Consider the following 18,997-nt stretch of genomic DNA (forward strand, 5'->3'; position numbering starts at 1 on the left):
TCTTGTAACAAAATCTTGATTACAAATATATTTTAGCGGCATTTCAGGTCAATTTGTACAAGACTTTTGTCAGGGACTGTATACACACAAGGATATATACAGTGGTCTGAGGTTACAAATACAGGTGGTATGGTATACAAACAGGATTAAACAGAGCAAAAGACAGTTTAACAGATGGATGAGTCCTTTTGGGTTGTGATGAATCCTTTGCTGTAGTCACATGGAGGGCAGTGATGTCAACAGGTTGCAGGTCCCTCTAAACACATGGCACGATGTGACCCTCCTTCAGAAAAAAGACACGCCCGCTTGCTGGCACAAGCTTTTTAACCTCCCCTCCCGGCCTCTGCTGGGTTGGCAGCACATGATCCCGAAAACCGATTAGGGCTCATGGCTCCAGACCAGAATGCTGCAGGGAGGTGGGACCAATGGATCCGCCTGGGTTCCAGCTACCAGTAGAGTCCAAGCATGGTACCATTATTTGGGTTCTGTGGGGAGATATGTATATCTCCCCTCCCTGGCATACCACCACCACGCTATGACCACAGACCTGTTCATCGTAGCCACAAGACAGAAATATGCATCTGCTTTATGTCTGTGATGGACGGGCGATTCATAATTCCTTATAAATTGCTGGTTCCATGATGTCTGACAATGTGAATTGAACTGGGGAATAGCCTTGACCCCCTGCAGGGAAGTTTTTCCAGTTTCTTTAGCTGGGTTCCTGGCTGGCTGAATAGAGGTGAGAAATTTTAACAAAGGTGGACTGCTAGAGGCTCTCTGCCATCTAGCTGGCTTTGAAGCAGAGCTCCCCTGTGGAGCTCACTACCACTGCTACCTTTTAGCAGATGGTTGGTGTGGGAACATGTCTGACAGTAAATATTAATCAATATTCCTCACACCCATGTATTTCAATGGACAACCCCTTTAAGCTCCCATGACTGGCCTTCCATAGTGGATGAATCGCAGAAATGTCAGACACAGGATGCAGTGCCTGCTGGAGAAGAGTAGAGACCAGGAGGTCAGCCAGTGTCCAATCCACGAGCACAGAACGTTCCGAGTTTGCCTACAATGCAAGAGTTATTGTACCACAGACATGTGAACCCAAGGAGCATCAGAGATTCTATGAGTTATGATTATTATTATCTGATCATTGATAAAACAAGATCAATCAAATAATAGAAACCATGAGACACAAGGGAGATGATGGCGGCAGTAGTGACAAACATGAAATATTGGAAATAAAAAATAAATAAAAAATGTAACCCCCATCCTCCAATACAACTCTGCAGCTGTAGCTGCTGGGATGACATCAGGCACTGGGGGTCTCTCTCCCTTCTGAGTTCAGGAAGTGTTAGTGCTTTCCCATGACACTGACCCCAGTGATGAGATTTACTGTAGGCCATGCATCATCTCATCCTCAGCACACACTCTAGGGATCAGTCTTTATGATTAAGGGAAGGGCAGATGGAAATAGGCGCACATTTTTTGAGGCAACACCATCATTTTTAACTATAATAGACAAAATAGCCAGTGTGTGGGACAGAGTTAAAGCAAATAAATGATTTTTTCTCGGATGGGGCTGGTGCAGATATGTCCTACATACAGACAAGCAATTCACATTTACGGCATACATATTAGGACATCGTCAGACATCATCCACAACTCCACCGTCCGCCAGGCAAAAGATGTCTGATGTCCTAGTATGTATGCCGTACACATCACCCTCATATTCCTTCAGCAGATACACCTTATCCAGGTAGATCCGATCAGATCTGTGTGAGAATACTAGTAACAGCACAATGGCAGGTATACTTCTGTGTGTCAGATACTGTATATATCATCCTGTTATATTGAGGTCATCTTCAGCACCTATGCACACGGCACAGTACCACTTCTTCTATTTTATATGTACTACTGCTAGTATTCTTTAGCCCTTTATGTTAAATGTAATTATCAGCATTTGCTCCTGTTCTATAGATATGGACACTGCACAGTACCACTTCTCTTGTCCTGTATACTGGGTGTAATTCTCAGTATCTGCTCTTATTCTGTATATATGGACACTGCACAGTACCACTTCTCCTGTGCCTGTATACTGGGTGTAATTCTCAGTATCTGCTCTTATTCTGTATATATGGACACTGCACAGTACCACTTCTCTTGTCCTGTATACTGGGTGTAATTCTCAGTATCTGCTCTTATTCTGTATATATGGACTCTGCACAGTACCACTTCTCCTGTTCTGTATACTGGGTGTAATTCTCAGTATCTGCTCTTATTCTGTATATATGAACTCTTTTAATTTGAAAAATAAATAAATAACAAAAGGCCATAACAATATCTATACACAGAAACAAAACACATTACTAAACCCACCCCGACCAGTCCACCACCCCACTAGAACCTACAATACTATTCACACTTAAAACACTTTCGTAACCCCATACTATACATATTTACATCTTACACGTATATATAAAATCCATAAAATATATACACAATATACATAAACTATACACAAACTATATACAAATTATATACGACTTATAGAACTAAATCTAACTAACCCACCACCAGTCCACAGCAAATATGCAAACTGATAACCCCCAAAGTTCCAAGGGGATAAACCCCGAGCTTTGAGAAGTCCTAGTCTTTCCCCAGTCGGACTGGGGTCAGTCAGTTTGCAACAAACAAAAACACCCTTTTTTTTTTTTAATAATTTTATATATATATATTTTTTTTTTATAATTTTATATATATATTTTTTTTATATATACATATATATACATACACAGACATACATACATATACACATACACACACATATACATATATGTATACAATACACAATAGAAAAGAAAAATATATACACTCCCTCCTCCCTCCCAGCCCCCCTCCCAACCTAACTAAACCCCACTATAAACTTAACAATACTAATATAATAATATATTATCACAATACTAACATAATACAAAACATACCTATATAATACACTATAAATACAATATAGACACCATAATACTATTACATCTAAACCAGCTATGGTTCGGTACCCGTAAGCCTTTCCATACTTACATTACTACAAAACAAAACAAAAACCTATAAGTGTGCTATATCAGCCCACCACCAGGAAAAGAGTACTACTCAGCTAAGGAACCCCAAAACAGAAGCCCCTCCACAGACGAGAGGCCTTGGGGTCCCCCAACCTTTCGTACTCAAGAGAGCGTACCTTCACCAGGTCACCCATGATATTCCTATATACCGTCTCCACCGGGAGGATTTTGTGACTCTTCGTTGACACTAGACACCTTGCACACCAAATGTGGTGCCTAACCACTGCACTAACTACAAATAAAGTGCGACGGTCCCTCCCACCAAGGTCTTTGAAAGCCCCATAGGCCCACTCCGCATAGGACAGGGCGGCCAGCCTAGGCCAACCGATGGAAGCTCCACCCTTTTGTATACCTCTATATTAAAGAGACAATGAAGTAAGAAGTGGTCCATGGTTTCCAGCAGGTTACCACACTCCTCCCGGGGACAACCCCTTTCCTCTGAGTTTCTACACTTCACATTGTCCCTTACATATAGCTTACCGTGGAAGCAGCGCCAAGTCACATCCCAAACTTTCTTAGGGATCCTTTCTGAATTCAACAAAGACAGCCCACCCTCCAGATCCTGACTTGGGCAGTCCCTCAAGGCCAGTGGGGCCTGAAAAAGGTAGGATAGAACCTTCATGTCAAGGGAAAACCTCGACATGGTCTCCACCTCTCCCTTCCCAGACCCCACCGTCTCAGGATTCTCAGAACCGGGGCAACATAAGCCGGGAGATATCCATGTGACGCACGTAGGTCTTTCACTCGCCCTCCTGTCTCCCATTCCTGGAAGAAAGGCCGAAACCACTCCCTACAGGAAATTACCCACAAAGGAGCCCTCTCTTTCCAGAGGTTTGCAATATTAATTTTCAAAAAGGTATTTGTTAAGAATACCACCGGGTTGACCATATCCAACCCGCCTAGTCTCCTTGTGCGGTAAGTAACCTCTCTCCTGATTAGGTTCAGCCTGTTTCCCCACAACATCTGGAAAAAGAGGCTGTAGACCGTACCCCAGAGAGACCCTGGCAAAACACAAACACTGCTTAGATACAAAAGCACGGGAATCAGGTAGGCTTTGCACAGGTGAACCCTTTCCCTGAGGGATAAAGACCATCCCTTCCAACGGTCCACCTTTTGGGCGACATCTTTTAGTCTACTCTCCCAATTTTGCTGATGATAATCTCCATCCTGGCCAAAATTGATGCCTAAGATCTTTACAGACTTCTGGGGTTCTGGAAGAGTGCCCTGGAGATCGAAGACAGGATCCCCTTCCCCCAGCCAGAGAGTCTCACATTTGTCCCGGTTGATCTGAGACCCAGAAACCTCTGAATAGCGGTCCACCTCCGACATCACCCAGCTCACCTCCTCTTCCGAAGAGGCAAGAATGGAGACATCATCGGCGTACGCCACCACCTTCAGAGATGGCCCCCGCACCGCCAGTTCCATCCCCACCCCCGCCAATGGTCCACGATCTACCCTTCTAATGAAGGGATCAATCGCAAACACATACAGCAAAGGGCTTAAAGGACATCCCTGGCGGACACCAGAAGCCACCTCAAAAGGTCGACCCGACCAACCGTTAATCAATGGGAAACTCTCCGCCCCTTTGTACAAAGTTTTTAACCAGTCTACAAACCTCCCGGGTAGACCATACCACAAGAGAACGGACCACAGGTACTCATGGTTCACCCGGTCAAAAGCCTTTGCCTGGTCCAAAGATAACAGGAACCCTTTCCAAAGGCCCGCCCTGCCCCGCTCCACGGCTTCTCGGACACCGAGAACGGCGCTAAAAGCGCTCCGACCGGGAACAGAGCAGTGCTGAGCCTCAGAAAGAAGTCTCGGTGCAAACTTCACCAATCTGCAGAAAAGTATTTTTGCCAGAATCTTCCTGTCCACATTGAGAAGCGATATGGGTCTCCAGTTCTCAATGCGGGATGGATCTTTACCCTTTGACAGAATAATCAGGGCTGACTTACCCATTGACTTTGGCAGAGTGCCCGAGGAAAGACACTCGTTAAACACCTCGGTCAAGAGAGGAACTAATTGTTCCTTGAAAGCCTTGTACCACTCGGATGTTAAGCCATCCGGACCTGGCGATTTCTTGGGCCTAAGCCATCAATGGCCAGTCCCACTTCCTCTTGCCTGATAGGTTCTGCCAAAACATCAAGAGAGGGGTCTATTCCTGCCTTGGGAATAGCTTCAGCCAAGAAAGCTGAAAAACTGTCCTGATTTAGTTCTTTCCTACCCAAGAGGTGAGAGTAGAAAGACCTGACGACCTCCAGGATCCCTGATTTGGACCTATTCAGGGAACCCGTACTGTCGACCAGGCCTACCACAAATTTACTTTTTACTGCCATCTTACAGTTTCCAAAGGGGTCAGGTGAGCGGTACTTCCCGAAATCCCTTTCAGCTATCAAAGAGGCGTATCTATCGTACTGACACCTCTTGAGCAAGGATTTCACACCAGAGATATCCTCACGGCTACCCCCCATCGAAACCAGTCTTTCAAGTTTCTTCCTCAGTTCCTGGTACAGACAGTATCTGTCCCAGCTCCTGAGGTTAGAAAGCTCACAGGAAAAACCTCGCCGTCCTTTTTTTGAATATCTCCCACCACTCCGACTTACTGTTGCAGAGGTCCACCAAGGGTTCCTGGCTCTGAAGGAAATCCTCAAAGGACTGTCTTATTGTCACTTCTTCCAGGAGAGATGAATTCAGCTTCCACATACCTCTGCCCATACAGGGAGTCTCTGCAACATTCAAAGAGAAAATAATCAAACAGTGGTAGGAGAATTCCACTTCCACGGCTTCTAAAGCCGAGAAAACGGCCTCCTCCTTTAAATAAAACCTATCTATTCTAGACCTACGATTTCCCTGATGAAAGGTGAAATCCACGTGGTCTGGCTTATGCCGTAAATGGGCGTCCACCAGACGAGTATCCTCAACTATCCTAGACAACACAACGCTATCAGCATCCAGCCCACCTTTGGAGCCTCCCCTATCACAGGCCCTCGTCACATTGTTGAAGTCCCCTCCAAAGATCACTTGCCGGCTGGTAAAAAGAAAAGGCTTAATCCTCATGAGGAGACACTTGCGGTCCCACTTACTCTGTGGGCCGTAGATGTTTATTAGTCTCAATTCTTGTCTCCCCATGAGGACATCTAAAATCAGGCACCTTCCCATTTCTAACTCGATTATCCTCCTGCATTCCACTCTTTCGGCGGTCTTAAAAAGTACCGCCACCCCGCTACGTGGCTCGGCCGCAAGAGACCAGAAAGACGGACCTAGCCGCCATTCTCGCTTGGCTTTTGCCAGCAGAGTTGTACTTGTTAACCAGGTCTCTTGCAAAAACAAAATATCAGCTTCAATACGGCTGAAAAAATCAAAGGCCAGGAAACGAGCTGCGTCTGACTTAATACTGGCAACGTTAATGCTTGCCAGTGTCAACGGGGTGAGTTCCGCCATCATTGATGATCGAGTTAGATAGCCTTCTTTTTCCCCACCCCACCACCATCAGCATTGTCATCTGAACCATCACACTCCTTCTGTCTTTTCAAACATACAGAGACACTCATACCATCCTTTTTGCCCATTGTTTCAGGCTTAGCCCTCCCCCCCTCCAGAAGGTAATTTACCCGCCGAAGGACAGGGCCTGGCAGCCTGCGAGGAAGCCCCCGTGCCCTCTGGCACCACGCCCTCCTCCCCCCCAGCTGAAGCAGTTGGTGGCTCCTCGTCAAGGGCCTGGTACCGATTAGAGACTTCCACCAGAGGGGACCCAGTTGATCCTTCCTTAGGCCTCTGGTCAAGGATGAGTGGGACAGATGGGTCCCACTCCAGAGAGGGCTTACGACCCTCTCCTTTCTTCTTCTTCTTACTCCGCTTGTTCCTCCTACCCTCCAACCACGCTCTGCCACCCTCGTCCAAGCTTTCGCCGTACGAGGAGACAGGGTTGGCGGATGGGTTAGCCTCCACAGGTTGGGCCTCTGGTTCCCCATCGTCGCTATACCCCGGGTCACTACAACTGGGATCCTCAGCCAGACCAGCCGAAAGACCAGCTGAAGGGTCAGCTGCCACCTGTTCCCTATCCTTGCGGCGTTGTTCTAGCTGCCTGATCTTGGATGGCCTTTGCTTCTTCGGATCCTGCCTGCTTCTTCCAGCGCTAGTAGTTCCAGCGCTCGTCCCCTCACCAACTGATTCAGTCCCGGCAGCAGGCTCCTCTCTAACCACAGACCCAGCCTCGCGGCTAGTGCCTGCCTGATCTTGAGCCCGGCCCTGAACCCTGTTGGCGAAGGCAAGCGGACAGCGACTAAACGGGTGACCTAGGTCCCCACAGAGGTTGCACCGGATCCGCCTACAAGATGCGGCAAGATGACCAGTGTCCCCACACTTCGCACACATGCGAACATCGCATTGTGCGCTGAAGTGGGTGGGACTGCCGCACTTGTGACAGACCTTTGGCTGGCCCCTATAGAACACCATAATCCTATCCCTTCCTATGAAGGCAGAGGAGGGAATATGAGCAACAGAATTGCCCCGATCAAACAGCTCCACGCTGAAGGTCCAGGCACCTGACCAGATGCCATGCTCATCGAGCACCTTGGCGGGGAACTGCCCCACCCTACCATATCGACTAAGCCAAGTCATGATGTCTACACTAGACAGTGATTCATTACAGGTCAAAACGGTCACTGTCTTCACAGTCGATTGGCGGGTGATGGCCTCGACGGCAAAACCCCGCCACCCCGGGGTGTTCTTCATCAGCTCATATTTAGACCAGAAGAGCTCCAAACCCTCCGGCCTAACAAAGCTGACGTCGAACATAGCGGTGCCGTAGGGATGTATGAGCGCAAAGATGTAATTTGCGACAAACCCCGCCCCCAGGAGAAGTTCCACAACAGTCTTCCTAGAAGGAACTGCTGCTTCCTTACTCCTCCAATAGAGGCGGGCCACATTCCTACGGTCCCTCCCCGGTGTGGGGTGAGTCCATACGATCTCACCCCTCCTTTGTTCTCGGAAGGCTCTAAAACCATGCCTTTCTGTCCAAAAGGCCAGGTCAACCGACCCTCCCTCTACCTGTATGGAAGTCCCCGGTCCTTTTTTTAGGGCCTCCAGGAGGCGCCGTTGCAAGTCACCCCCGCCCGAAACCTTGGGCAAAGAGTCACCGAAACAACACCCGCATACGTCTTTGTTTTTGCCATCCTCTCTCTCACATCCCTCCTCATTGCTTCCTTCCGCATAACTTCCTCCTGTTCATCCACTTCCGTATCCGCAATATACTTCTCAATCAAAGCTTCCTCATCCACCATCTCAATTTCTCCCTCATCCACAATCCCATTCACCAGTTCATTTGTATCCTCATTTATAACCTCATTCACGTACTCATTCACCCCCACCTGCACATCATTACCCACAATCCCATTCACAACCACATTTGCATCCATATTTGTTTCCGCATCACCTTTCACTCCCCCTGGACTGGTCGGGTTCCCTAAAGAGACCGCAGTATCACTGGGGGCGGGCCCTGAGGAGCCCCCCGCAAAACCCGCAGGGGACTCCCCACCTCCCGCACCCCCCACTGCCTCCATGGCCCGCACAGTCCTGGGATACTCGACAATAGTGTTCTCCCCAGGTTCCAAAGTCTTTACACCTTCAACTGATTCTAATGGTCTTTTCGCAGTTTTGACAGTTTTATCAGTTTCTAATACTTTCTTCTCCTCTTTCTCAGCACCACCACCTTTAACCTTGTCCACAATCATCACATCCTTGTCCGCCACACTGTTTGGGGTTTTACCCCCTGCGCTTCTTGTGACCACCCTACCACTACAGGAAGGGGGGGCACCACCCGTCACCATCTTAGAATTAATCGAAGCACTTCTTCCATTACAGTTTTATTTTTCTCCTTTCTGATATTCACCAGCTCATCCTCAGGGACCTCCTCATCCCCAAAATACAGTCTGCTCACCGGGGACTCCAGCTGCCTGACTTCCACCATTAGCCTTCCCCCAGACCCGCTTTCATCCCCGGAGACGGCCGCAATCAGGTCTGAGGGGTCCCCCTGGCCACAAGGCAGAGAGTCCGCCTCCGAATCCTGTGTTCCAGGAACCACCTTCCCCTGGCTCCCAGCCTGCTGCCCTGACAGACTGGGGCCAGGCGTACCAGAAAGTCCAGACATGCCCTCAAATCTGCAGTCATTCCTGAATTTCTCCAAGAATGGGCCGCCATTTTCCTCAATGGCGGCCCTCTTCTCCTCCAAAACCGTGATTATCTCCTCCAACTTCACCAGTCTGGAGGAGAGGATTGCCTTCTTTGTCTTAGGAGCCATTTTCGGTTGCATTTTTACAATTTTAAACTCCACATTAAGTCGTTTTAATTCCCTCTTGACCTCCTCATGCATGTTCAGAAAATATGCTACTCGGGAGGAAAAGGTTTTTGAGGACTCCTTAGGGCCCAAAATACCCCAATTCTGCAGTCTCTCAGCCGCTGGGCAGGAAGAACCCCCGACACCAGGCTTCTTTACAGGAACTTTGTCGCCGGGCTGAGGCACCGACACAGACATACCACATGCTGAATCACCTACCTCAGCCTCTGGCCTCGTCACCTTCTCCACGGCCTTCCCTGTATCCCATCCAGCAGCTTGTCCAGCCACTGTACATATCATTTTTTCACCCACTGCTTGTGCAGCAGCGGCCTTTTCACAGCATCCTGCTTTCTCGGGTGCTGACTCAAATTGTCCCGAGTGGATCCCAAGCTGGCTGCTCTCCTGGAACCCCTCCGGACCCCACCTGGTACTCCGTTGGGCTCACTGCAGGGATCACAGCCGCTCCTAGCAGCAGGGCCCCTCCTGCCCGCGGCACTTGCGGGGCTGCCCTCCATCACCTGCGACCTTGCGGCCGCTTGCAGCAGTGTCTTTATATCCGCATCGTCGTCCACCTCCAGTAGCGCCAACGTATCCAAGCCCAGGTCTCCAGTCCTGGAGGCCCTCCTCTCCACTCGCGCATCTCCGCCGCGGCTGCCGACGAGTGGTGATGAACGTCGGCAGCCGGAGGCCTGGGGATCCATACCGGGAGAAACCGCCACCCCCTGGGGAAAGGGTAGCAATTCCCCCAGCAAACAAAGTGCTGGTAAGTCTCCCGGACCTCACACACCCACAAACAACAGGAAACAGGAACAGGAAGGAACAGCAGCTCTTCCTACCACTTCTCCTGTCCTGTATACTGGGTGTAATTCTCAGTATCTGCTCCTATTCTGTATATATGGACACTGCACAGTACCACTTCTCCTGTCCTGTATACTGGGTGTAATTCTCAGTATCTGCTCTTATTCTGTATATACGGACACTGCACAGGACCACTTCTTCTGTCCTGTATACTGGGTGTAATTCTCAGTATCTGCTCTTATTCTGTATCTATGGACACTGCACAGTACCACTTCTCTTGTCCTGTATACAGGATGTAATTCTCAGTATCTGCTCTTATTCTGTATATATGGACACTGCACAGTACCACTTCTCTTGTCCTGTATACAGGATGTAATTCTCAGTATCTGCTTTTATTCTGTATATATGGACACTGCACAGTACCACCTCTCTTGTCCTGTATACTGGATGTAATTCTCAGTATCTGCTTTTATTCTGTATATATGGACACTGCACAGTACCACCTCTCTTGTCCTGTATACTGGATGTAATTCTCAGTATCTGCTCTTATTCTGTATATAAGGACACTGCACAGTACCACTTCTGTCCTGTATACTAGGAGTAATTCTCTGCATCTGCTCTTATTCTGTATATAAGGACACTGCACAGTACCACGTCCTGTATACTGGGTGTAATTCTCTGCATCTGCTCTTATTCTGTATATAAGGACACTGCACAGTACCATTTCTCCTGTCCTGTATAATGGGTGTAATTCTCTGCATCTGCTCTTATTCTGTATATAAGGACACTGCACAGTACCATTTCTCCTGTCCTGTATAATGGGTGTAATTCTCAGTATCTGCTCTTATTCTGTATATAAGGACACTGCACAGTACCACTTCTCCTGTCCTGTATAATGGGTGTAATTCTTAGTATCTGTTCTTATTCTGTATATATGGACACTGCACAGTACCACTTCTCCTGTCCTGTATACTGGGTATAATTCTCATTTATTTCTCTATGAACATTGCACAGCCCACTTCTCTTATAATAACTATTAAATCCTGTTTAATTGGTGCATATTAAGATAAAGGTTTATTTTATAAGATATTGGTTTATTTTAGGAAGAGGTGAAATGAAATCTTAATATCCATAAAAATTTCTCATTCCCGTTTATGGTTTAAACAATTTACAGTGAGAAATAAATAAAACTCAAAATAAGTATGGACCCATAGTGGAAGCAGGAAAACGTGGGAGGTCAGGGGCTGATAATTTCATAGTGGAAGGAACAGCAGTTAGCTGCATGTATATAATCCAGGGGAATAGTTGTTATTAAAATAGATGACAGTACAGTGCTGGGTGTACAGAACAAGACTTTGCAGTGTGGAAATCACCAGAGTAAACTCTGTGCAGACACTAAATAAGCAGGGAATGCTGGAAGATCCAAATCTGAAACTGCAGAATAGTGAATGCAACTTTGTAGTATAACTCGGGATCAGTACAGGATAAGTAATGTAATGTGTGTATACATTGATTCTACAGCAGAATAGTGAGTACAGCTCTGGAGTACAATACAGGATGTAACTCATGATCAGTGCAGGATAAGTAATGTATGTACACTGTGACTCTACCAGTAGAACAGTGAGTGCAGCTCTGGAGTATAATACATGATGTAACTCATTATCAGTAAGTAATTTAATGTATGTAGACAGAGATTCCCCTAGCAGAATAATGAGTGCAGCTCTGGGGTATAATACAGGACGTAACTTAGGACTAGTACAAGATAAGTAATGTATGTTCACTGTGACTGTACCAGCAGAATAGTGAGTACAGCTCTGGAGTATATACAAGGGGCAAAAGGGGCAGCTGCCCCGGGCCCAGTTGCTCCTGGGGGGCCCAAGGCAACTGCCTCTTGAGCCCTGCTAGCCACTGCCCAGGGTGTCAGGCTGTCAGCTAAAGGGGGGTGCTGCCATGCCATGCCTGCCGGCACTCCAGGCAGCGTACTGTGAGAAGTGTGATTCTCTAGGACCTTAGATGACATCATCACCATGTGACCAGTAACCTAGCAATATTACTGGTCACATGGCTATGAGGTCATCAAGGTCCTACCAGGAGTGTTGCTGTAGAAGTTTGCCTTAGCAGTGGAGCTTTTTATGTGAAGATTACATCAGAAAAAGGTGACAGGGGCTGTTATGCTAATATACTGTAAACTACTGTATAGTGTGGGGGCCTGTATAGTGTGTGGGCCTGTATACTGTGGGTGCTGTATATTGTCGAGTGCTATACTGCTGTACTGTATACTGTGGGGGGCTGTATACTGTGGGTGCTGTATATTCTGGAGTGCTATACTGCTGTACTGTATACTGTGGGGGGATGTATACTGTGGGTGCTGTATATTGTCGAGTGCTATACTGCTGTACTGTATACTGTGGGTGCTGTATATTCTGGAGTGCTATACTGCTGTACTGTATAGTGTGGGGGGCTGTATAGTGTGGGGTGCTGTATACTGTGGGTGGTGTATATTGTGGAGTGCTATACTGCTGTACTATATAGTGTGGGGGGCTGTTGACTGTTGGTGCTGTATATTGTGGAGTGCTATACTGCATAGTGTGGGGGGCTGTATACTGTGGGTGCTGTATATTGTGGAGTGCTATACAGCATAGTGTGGGGGGCTGTATACTGTGGGTGCTGTATATTGTGGAGTGCTATACTGCTGTACTGTATACTGTGGGTGCTGTATATTGTGGAGTGCTATACTGCTGTACTGTATAGTGTGTGTGGGGGGTGTATAGTGTGGGGTGCTGTATCATGTATAGTTTGGGGTGCTGTATACGGTGAGGTGCTATACTGCTCTACTGTATACTGTGAGGTGTTGTATACTGTGGGGTGCTGTATACTGTGGGCTGCTATACTGCTCTACTATATACTGTGGGGTAGTGTATAGTGTGGGGTGCTTTACTGCATACTGTGTGGTGCTGTATACTATAGGGTGCTATGCTGCATACTGTGGGTTGCTGTATACTATAGGGTGCTATACTGCATACTGTGGGGTGCTGGGGTGCACTGTAACACTAGGGTGAGCCGAGCCCTGGTCTCCTTCCTGCAGAGCGGTGCCCACTTCCAGCCTGAGCCCAGCTGCCCAGAGCACTGACCTTGAGCCACTGGAGTCTTCAGAACTGGAAGTATTTTCAGTCATTCACTGTACTCTACCAGATGTGTGGATTTTTTGTGTGTGTGTTGTGGTGGAGGGCGTGATTGCCTGCTAAGGTGTGGGAAGGCGGGTGCCCAGGGGCCAATCAATATTAAAGACGGCCCTGACAGGATGTAACTCAGGATCAGTACAGGATAAGTAATGTAATGTATGTACACTGTGACTGCACCAGCAGAATAGTGAATGTAGCTCTGGAGTATAATACAGGATGTAACTCAGGATCAGTAAGTAATTTAATGTATGTAGACAGAGATTCCCCAGCAGAATAATGAGTGCAGCTCTGGGGTATAATACAGGACGTAACTTAGGACTAGTACAAGATAAGTAATGTATGTTCACTGTGACTGCACCAGCAGAATAGTGAGTACAGCTCTGGAGTATAATACAGGATGTAACTCAGGATCAGTACAGGATAAGTAATGTAATGTATGTACACTGTCTCCACCAGCAGAATAGTGAGTGCAGCTCTGGAGTATAATACAGGATGTAACTCAGGATCAGTATAGGATAAGGAATGTATGTATACAGTGACTCCACCAGCAGAATAGTGAGTGCAGCTCAGGATCAGTAGATGAACAATGCCTGTAGAATATGGTAAATTAACTTTTTAAAGGGCAATTCCCATCTCAGCTTTGTATGGTCAAGAAGGGAATAACCAGAGTAAGCGCTGGCTAGGGTGGCTGAAGTTATGGATTCATCAGAGTAAGGACTCATGCACATGACCGTATGCGCTCCGAGACATACGGTCTGTGAGCGGGCCATATGTCCCGGAGCTGCATACATTGTGCGCAAGGGAGTGCACAGCATCCTAGGGTACTAGGATGCTGTGCGCATCAGGCCGCCCTCGGGACTATTTTCCTACACTCATAAGATCATAAGTGCAGGACAATAGTCCCGCGGGCAGCCCGATGCGCACAACATCATAAATGCTGTGCGCTCCCGTGCACACGATGTATGCCGCTCCGGGACATATGGCCCGCTCACGGACCGTATGTCTCGGAGGGCATACGGTTGTGTGCATGAGACCTTACAAACAGTGTATTCCAGTGTATTCCGTTGTTTCCAGTAATTCTGCCGCTATTGAAATGGTATAGCACGATGTTCTGTTTGCGTAGCTCCTATTCCGTATGGGATTTGGGAAACAGCACAACCCACCCAAGCATTTCGGTAACTGTTTAATCCTGGGCTGGTGCTTCCTCTGGTTATTCCTATCTCAGCTATGAAAGGCTGAGAGTATGTTCACACTGAGGATTTAGTCTGCCTTCTCATATCCAGCAGCAGAAACTGCTGCGATGTGCTGCTGTTTCTGCAGTGCGTTTTCATGTGGACCTGCTCTATTCCATTGAATGGAGCTAAACCTCCAGCAGGAGCTCCTGCTGCGGTCCATGTGGTAACCGTGTGCCAATAATGGACCACTACATCCTTGGCGCAGCGCGAACAACTGTCGGCCACATGAACTGTTTCAGCACAAGTTCTTCCAATTCTCAGCACCAAATCTGTACTGAAACCTGGGCCTAAGGTCCTCTGTGTGAGCCTGCCCTGAGATGGGAATAACCCTTTAAATCTCTATCACATGCCACAGCCTGGAGCAACACAGAGACTTTGGACTTTATGTACATCAGTTTCTAGATTGCACTGCCTGAGCAAGCAATGGTCGGGAGGGAACTGTTCTTTCCTGATAATTTCCTGCTCCTCAGTGGAGGTGAAGCACCTCCACTGTATGGGAAGAGAAATGGCTACTGCTATCCCTCATCCTCATACAGATTGTTCCTGAGCAGCAGATCACTGTTCACACAGCACAGACTGCGGCACAGAAGCGATGATTTAGGTGAGCACATCAACGATGAATACACCCGACAGACAAGCATTTTGCTTCATCGGGGGCTCGGTGGCACCTTTACACAGGCTGATTATTAGGAACGGGCGTTTGTACGAATGTTCGCTCCCGTAAATTGGTCAGATAGTCGTGTGTAAATCCGCTGCCTAGTTTTTCCAGTTTTAATCTAGAAACAGAAACCTGAACAGCGGCCTGGATCTGTCAAATGAGGGACAACAATGGTACCCGATGGAACCCAATGGCTATAGTGGGTGAGTCAGGTTTCCATCAGGGAGCGTGACATTTTAGCTGAGAAAATAGTGAGGCACGCCAGTGTCTGGCCTCTTTTTACATGTCAGTGAATCTCAGACGTGTGCTGTTCGTGTTCTCTGCAGACAGCACACACATCCATTGATTTTAATGTGTTTTTTCACGGTCAGTGGAAAACCATGGAGACAAGCACTACTTAGGTATGTGATGAAGACCAGACACGCCCATTGAAGTCAGTGAAAACCACTGATGGCATCCGTGTTCTGTCAGTGGTTTTCACGGACCATTGGTAGGAGACAAAGGCAAAAAAATATACAATGCAACAGCACTCTGCAAACCAAATAAAGTACAATAATGCCAAAATAATAGAAAGTATTCTGGTGCTAATGCTACGCTAATAAATTTGAGATGCTTGGCAAATCATTTTGTAAAAAATTATTTGGGCCCGTCTGCCAAACGTCAAGGTGATCTCAGTAAGACGAGAACCTAACACTAAATACCACATTAACTGGTGCCATACTGGCCTCCATTTCATTCAGGGAATGCAGGTTCCACAATTGGTGGAAGAGACAATTGGTAGGAGGCTGGCCTCTTTCACACAGTCATTGTCAGTGATTTCCATAGCTGATTGTGAGCCAAAACCAGGAGCCTGTGTTGTAATGGTTGTGATTATGTAATGTCCCGGAGTGCCATTACCACTTCCGCACCCCGCTACTGTCACCTATGGTCTAATATAATGTCATCGATGTATTTATTTCAGGTCCAAACAATGTGCATTTCCTATTTTGTAACTGTTATTGTTCATGTTATTTATCTGGTTCACCAGAAGGTGGCAGCAAGCATGGCAGAGCTACAGTTAGAGAGAATGGAGTCCTTCTTTCCATTCTAATTCTACCTCTAAGGAGGAGAGGGAACTAGTTAGTTAGAGTCAGTCTAGCTTACCCCGATAGGGGAAGGAAGCAGGTGCACGTCCCTGCTGGACGTGCCTTGCGTAAGCCAGCCAGAGGTCCTTCAGCTCTGCTGAATGTGTAGGCTACAGCTTGGAGCCTTTGAAGGCAGGAGCAAAGTTCCCTGGATTAAAGGGCTTCTGTCACCCCCCAAAAGTCATTATTTTTTTTAAGCTAATTAAAATCCTTATACAGCGATATTTCAATATATAGGGCTCTTACCCTTTTCTGTTGGCTAGTTTCTTTAAAAATGGCACTTTTATAATATGTAAATTACCTCTCTACCAGCAAGTAGGGCGTCTACTTGCTGGTAGCCGCCGCATCCTCCTTTCAAAAAAACGCCCCCTCCTCCTGCTGATTGACAGGGCCAGCAAGTGCTCTCCTCCTCCGGCTGGCCCTGTCTGCAATTCAAATCCCGCGCCCGCACCTCATTCGGTGCAGGCGCTCTGAGAGAAGGACGCTCGCTTCCTCAGTACTCCCTGAGTGCGCCTGCGCCGATGACGTCACCTCTAAACCCGAAAGAGAAGACATCATCGGCGCAGGCGAAAGGCATCTGCTAGGACATAGGAGCTCCGCCCAACATCCAAACCCACTCAGCTCGTATGCCCTGGCAAACCCGATTTCTCCAATAAATCATTGCCAGGTTTTTTTTTTTGCTTTTTTTTTATATACAAAGTGTTTGCCAAAGCATATGAACACCGCCCCTCAACTTATATGCCTCGGCAAACGTATCTTTTTTACTGCAGAGGAGAAATCTCGTCTTGCAGCGCCGCATACACCGACTTTTTCTGTAATTTGACAGCAGCGCAATGCTTCTGTAAGAATGCACATCAGTGCTGCAGCTGGTCGATCGGTTGGTCCACCTGGAAGGTAAAAAAACTAAACAAAAAAAAAAAAAAAAAAGGCCGCAACACAATAAATTTATTAACATGAACTTTATAATAACATTTGAACAGAACATTAACTTTTATAAACTTTATTGAATTTTTGGAACAAAACATAAACTTTTTTGCTTACTGGTGATTTTTTGTTTTGTTTTGCTTTTTTTACCTTTTTATAGGACAAACCTCTCCTTCCCCATGGGACAATGTGCAAAGCGCAAATCGCCCAAAGATGTGGCGAAGTGCGTTATGCACTTTGTCCCAGGTGAAAGGAGACGTTTGCAGCAGCTGTGAGTGAATGGGCCCTAATAGCCCTGTGTGCCTGTCCTGTGTAACGCAATCCCTATGCTAATAGTGTACCTGTGTGTGGTACTTCCGGAAACACTCCCCTAAGCATAGGGCAGGGTGGTCAGGGCAGTCAGGACAGAAATAGCGGGTGTCACGCCTTATTCCACTCCTGCTACAGACACAACAATTTTTTCGGGGTGGCGGTTGGTTTGAGGTACCAGCAACGACATTGGGGAAATGTCGCTCGTGTAGACGGCTCACTACACTGGTGGTTGGGGCCACGGAACCTTCTGGATACAGGAGGTTCTCGATGAGCTCTTCCTGAAATTTGAGGAAGGATCTTGTTCTCCCAGCCTTACTGTAGAGAACAAAACTATTATACAGTGCCAATTGAATTAAATATACAGACACCTTCTTATACCAGCATCTGGTGTGGCGGGACACTAAATAAGGAGCCAACATCTGGTCATTGAAGTCCACCCCTCCCATGAGCAAATTATAGTTGTGGACCAAGAGGGGCTTTTCAATGGCTCCGGTTGCTCGTTCAATTTGGATTGTCGTGTATGCGTGAATGGAGGAGAGCATGTAAACGTCACGCTTGTTTCTCCATTTCACCGCAAGCAGTTCTTCGTTACACAAGGCAGCCCTCTCCCCCCTTGCAAAACGGGTGGTAACGAGCCGTTGGGGGAAGCCCCGGCGACTAGGCCGCGCGGTGCCACAGCAGCCAATCTGTTCTAAAAACAAATGCCTGAAGAGGGGCACACTTGCCAAATAAGGGTGACACCAAGTCCCAGACTGTCTTCCCACTGCTCCCCAGGTAGTCAGAGCAACCGACTGGCTCCAGGGTCTGATCTTTACCCTCATAGACTCGAAATTTATGCGTATAGCTTGTGGGCCTTTCACAGAGCTTATACAATTTGACCCCATACCGGGCGCGCTTGCTTGGGATGTATTGTTTAAAGCCATGGCGCCCGGTAAAATGTATAAGGGACTCGTCTATGCAGATGTTTTGCTCAGGGGTATACAAATCTGTAAATTTGGTGTTAAAGTGGTCTATGAGGGGCCGAATTTTGTGGAGCCGGTCAAAAGCTGGGTGGCCTCTGGGACGAGAGGTGCTATTATCACTAAAGTGCAGGAAATGCAGGATGGTCTCAAATCGTGTCCTGGACATGGCAGCAGAGAACATGGGCATGTGATGAATTGGGTTCGTGGACCAATATGACTGAAATTCATGCTTTTTGGTTAGACCCATGTTGAGGAGAAGGCCCAGAAAAGTTTTAATTTTGGAAACTTGGACGGGTTTCCACCGGAAAGACTGGGCATAAAAGCTTCCCGGGTTGGCAGCTATAAATTGAGTGGC

The sequence above is a fragment of the Bufo gargarizans genome, chromosome 2 (assembly GCF_014858855.1).
Source record: "Bufo gargarizans isolate SCDJY-AF-19 chromosome 2, ASM1485885v1, whole genome shotgun sequence".
Taxonomy (NCBI): Eukaryota; Metazoa; Chordata; class Amphibia; order Anura; family Bufonidae; genus Bufo; species Bufo gargarizans.